Source organism: Aythya ferina (assembly GCF_964211825.1).
Source record: "Aythya ferina genome assembly, contig: HAP1_SCAFFOLD_434, whole genome shotgun sequence".
In the NCBI taxonomy this organism is placed as follows: domain Eukaryota; kingdom Metazoa; phylum Chordata; class Aves; order Anseriformes; family Anatidae; genus Aythya; species Aythya ferina.
In genome coordinates this window covers 12009-16240 of record NW_028181144.1, presented here as the reverse complement: position 1 = coordinate 16240, position 4232 = coordinate 12009, and the positions used below count along the sequence as shown (strand labels likewise).

The 4232-nt window shown below is 40.8% G+C and overlaps 1 long non-coding RNA gene across 1 annotated transcript; it reads left to right on the top strand.

The window, feature by feature from the left end:
* Positions 1-383: 383 nt before the first annotated feature.
* LOC311429196 lies at positions 384-3975 on the top strand. Its single transcript, XR_014688179.1, has 5 exons — positions 384-560; positions 1782-1912; positions 2027-2239; positions 3386-3545; positions 3901-3975. It is a non-coding gene; the product is annotated as an uncharacterized lncRNA (long non-coding RNA).
* The last annotated feature ends 257 nt before the right edge of the window (positions 3976-4232 follow it).

Sequence of the window (4232 nt, the reverse complement as noted above, 5' to 3'; positions counted from 1 at the left end):
CCTTAAAATATTTTTACCTTTAGTGGAAACGTTTGAGAGCCATACAAGTAAGGACAGACATGTTACACGACTGAATACTGATGTGTCCCTTAAGAGGGACATTTCCTTTCTTTGTTATGCGATGATTGTGGCTGTGGCCATATAGCTACGGTGTCTAGCCACTGCCTGAATATATCCTTCCCATCTTCTGACTAGAGTTGTCCGAATACTGATAATCTGAAAGGGTGCACAGAGAAATTCCTTATGTGAAAGGATGCTTGCCACTCTGTTCACGTAGTTTCATTTCATGGGGCAGTCAGATGGCTATGTAGCTATGTATTAAGAGGTTCTTGTACGTGTTTTAGTTTTCTTACGCAAGCTTTCCTTTTCACTAGCTGATCCGAAATGCTCAGAAGACAGCACCAAGCACAATTTATGTCCCAGATATCCATTTATGGTGGGACAACGCTGGACCTGTCTTGAAACTTACTTTTCTAACTCTACTACGTAACATTCCAGCATTTTTGCCAGTTTTGCTGCTTGCTCCGTCTGATGTACGTCACTCAGATCTCCCAGAAGAGGTATTTGTCAATACTTTCCTTACTATTTCTTCAGTGTCTTGTAATTTATGAATGCTTTCAGCATCAAAATGCTGTGCTTTCTTAAATGCATGCTGTTATTACTCAGGCACCCTAACAAATCACTTAAAATTTGCTTAGAGAAAAAGAATACTGTGAAAGCATCTGCTTAAGGTTTTTTCTGAGTCAAGCAAGTGACTTTCACCCCCTTCTCACACATGCAAAGAATAAATTAATACAATAATTCTGGTGGCTACAAAGTGGTTCAGTCAAGAATATGAAGTGCTTGAAATGACAAGAGGATGTTTTTACTGAAGAGATTTCTTCTGACAGTCTGCCATTCCATGCTATGTTGGGTAAACTGCTAATAATGCAATTTAGTAGAGAATTGAAACACTTTGATTAAAAAAAAATAAGTAAATCAGTTTCTTTCTTCATATAGGCCAAAGCTTTCCAAGCTGGAAAGCTGAGTTCCAATTTCTGCTAAAGTAACTTTGGAATCGAATTCTAGTTGTAATCCTAAATAAACTGTAGTAAAAGTAGGTGCAGAACTTCATTGACTTCTGAGAGTTTACATTAAGGGAAGGTGCCCAAAACAGGACCACGCTGTTGTCATTCTGATGATTTGGTCTCAGTCACTGGGGGAAGAGAACGGGTCTTACCTAGACGTGTTTATTATCAACTGCTTTGAAAGTGCTTGAGTTCCCACAGAAGTTTTTGTACAGGCTGTAAATTCCTTCTAAAATAAGTAGTGAAATTCCTCACCTACCTTTTATTACTAGAACTTGAAAATGGAGGAAGACGTAGACGTACTAGCTACTTCAGACACCTTTTGGTAGAGAAATAAAAACTCAGCAAAAAGCCCTCACTTGTCTGCTGAAGCCTGTCTCTTCCCTCGATAGCCATAAAGGTTCTAAGTAAAGGCTGCAGCAAGGCAAGTAAATACAAAGGAGGCGCTGTTGGATGTGGTGAAAGCCATTACTTTACCAGTGTAGCGTACAATCCCTTCAGCAAGCTTTAATTCTACAGGTGATTCTTAAAGGTGATATTTGAATTTGCTGTGCCAGCCTGTGAAAATGTAGCGTTTTAAGGCCAGGATGATAACTTTTTTCAGTTTGTGTTCTTCAGGTTATTCTTAATTTGAAAAGGTACTCGTCTTTTTGGAATCGAAGATGAGTTTTTTGTGGCCTTAAATCTGAAATGTCTCTCCTCCTTCTGCTTTAGATGCAAAAATTATTTAATACGGAATTTGGAGAAGTGTGCAATATTGAGTTGCCTGGTAGGGCAGAGAGAGCAGCCTTTTTTTGAGGACCTAATTCTAAATGAAGTGGCTAAGCCTCCTGTAAAGAAAAGAGGTGAGGAGGATATGAGAAGTACATCTAAAACTTTCCTATCGAAGTTACTAGCTCTTTGGGCTTTGCTTTGTTGGTCATTTTCTGTCAGTAATTTGTCATATGCTTGTATTTGAGTACTGATTAATTGAAGTTGATTGGACATTGGAAGTCGTGCCTGTAGCACCACCAGCTGAGCCTCAGAAGCCACAAGAGGAAGAAGTAGGGATGCTGGAGGAGGAAGTGGAGGATACCTTGCGTGACCTTTGAATTTTCTTGAGGGACGTTACTCGCAGACTTGCCACTGACAGACGTTTCAGGGAATTTGCAAAGCCCGTTGACCCACAGAAGGTAAAGTAGTGCTGATCCGTGTGTGTCTGTAACTTGTCAGTGTTCGTATTTCTCAGCGTTTTGGGGAAGGTTCAACTTTGTTTTTAGGGCTGCACTGTAAGGATTTTGCAAGAAGCAGAGGCAGTGCTTTTACTTCTGCTGACTCTCAAATGTCTCTTATGGGATTATTCACTGAAAGCCCTGGTTTCATTCTAAAAAGCCAGTCCAAATGCCAACACAGTTTGCTCGTGAAAAGGCTTTGATACGTAGGCGTGTCACAGCACTGAAAAGCACAGAGATCTTTCCTTATAATTACAAACAGTATTTACAGGAGTACTTGAGTGAAGTCTGAAGCCCTTTCTTGGACTGTCAGTTCCTGTGGGAACAGGAATAGGAGCAGCAGTTTGTAAAACTAAGTTTTGAGATCCTGTTCTCTGTTTCATCTGGAACTCCTCAATAGGAATCAACCATAAGTGCAGTGTGTTTTCTTTTTCCTCCAATTGGCTGCTTAGATGCCTTTTTCTCCTTAATTTATGAGATAAGCCTAAACTAGGGGCGTATATTTCAAAGACAGGTGTAACTTGAATATACCTGGGGATCAGCAAAGTCGTCTTCATGTGGGCCTCCACTGGCTTTTCTTCCCCTTTTCTCCTAGGTTCTTGAGCTGTGAAAAATCTAGACAGATACATATGTCCTCATCTGAACTGGTCATTAGGCTCCTCTTCTGGTCTGAGGGAAGAAATGAGCACCTCAGGGCCCAGTTATCTCATTCTAAAGTAGATGCCTGCAATAGGTACTTCACAGGTGCAATTCATGCACCTTTTCCTCAATGTCGACAACAAAGAGAATGCCGGATGGCTTGCTCAGCTTTCACTGTTGTGATTTTCTGAAGCAAAGTGAAATGAATCTCCCACCCTCAGTGTTTCTTCTCTACCATGCACGTGCTTCTGACCTCCCTACTTCTTGTTGTCCTCTTGTGGCCGCTCTAATGAAAAATGAAAAAGCCCTTCCATTTTTGAGAAGCAAACTGGTTAATTTCAGCATCTTCTGATGCATCGCAAATGTTCAGAGTTTTTAGGAAGTCGTTTATTTAAAGTCTTCAGAATAATTTTGGTAGACAGTGTGCAAGGTTAAGAAAACCTCTGAATGCTTGTATTTGATCTGCAGGTACCTGACTATGCCACAAGGATTAAAGAGCCGATGGATCTTTCAACAGTTCTGACTCAAATTGACTCGCGCCAGTACCTCGCTGCAGGAGACTAGCTGAAGGACATCGATCTAATCTGTAACAATGCCTTAGAGTACTACCCGGATCAAAGATCTACAGGTGAGGACGTGCTTTTTAGCCCTAGTTTAAAAAATCTGTCGAACGTATAGATGGATAAATGCTGTGTGCGCACAATAGACTTCGGATGGATTAGATGATTTTGGACATCCACAGAGAACATCTCTTACCAAATTGTAAATATTTTATCATTTTGCTACTTGGGCATGGAATTGTGATATAAGTGTTCCCAAGGAACTTGTGCTTTTGTTTTAATTAACTTCGATGTTGTTATGCTGAAAATATTCACTGAGAGAACCTTTCGGAACCAACCTATGAAGAAAGCAATTTTCTTCTGTGATCAAAACAGTTTCATTGGTTGGTAGACAACATTCAGGTAAAGTCTGTAAAATTTCAGATCGTCACAGCGCCTATGTTTTGGAAGGCACTGCATATTCAATGGTGAGGAACGAAATGGATACAGAGTTTGGACGACTTTGTGAACAAATTAAAGAATATCGTGAGAAAAGAGGTACGTGCTTTAACGCTAAGGATTTGAAGACTTGTCTCTGCATTTGTAACTGAAAATGCACGACGAAGATCTTTGGTATCTATTCTTTCTTGCAAGGTCGCATCTCTGCAGCGTGTGCTCCATGCGACAACTCCAAGTCACCACAGCAGAACCCTGCTACTGAAGACGAGAAACCAGATGAGGAGATGCCAGCGGCACCTGTAGATGCCAGTACACCC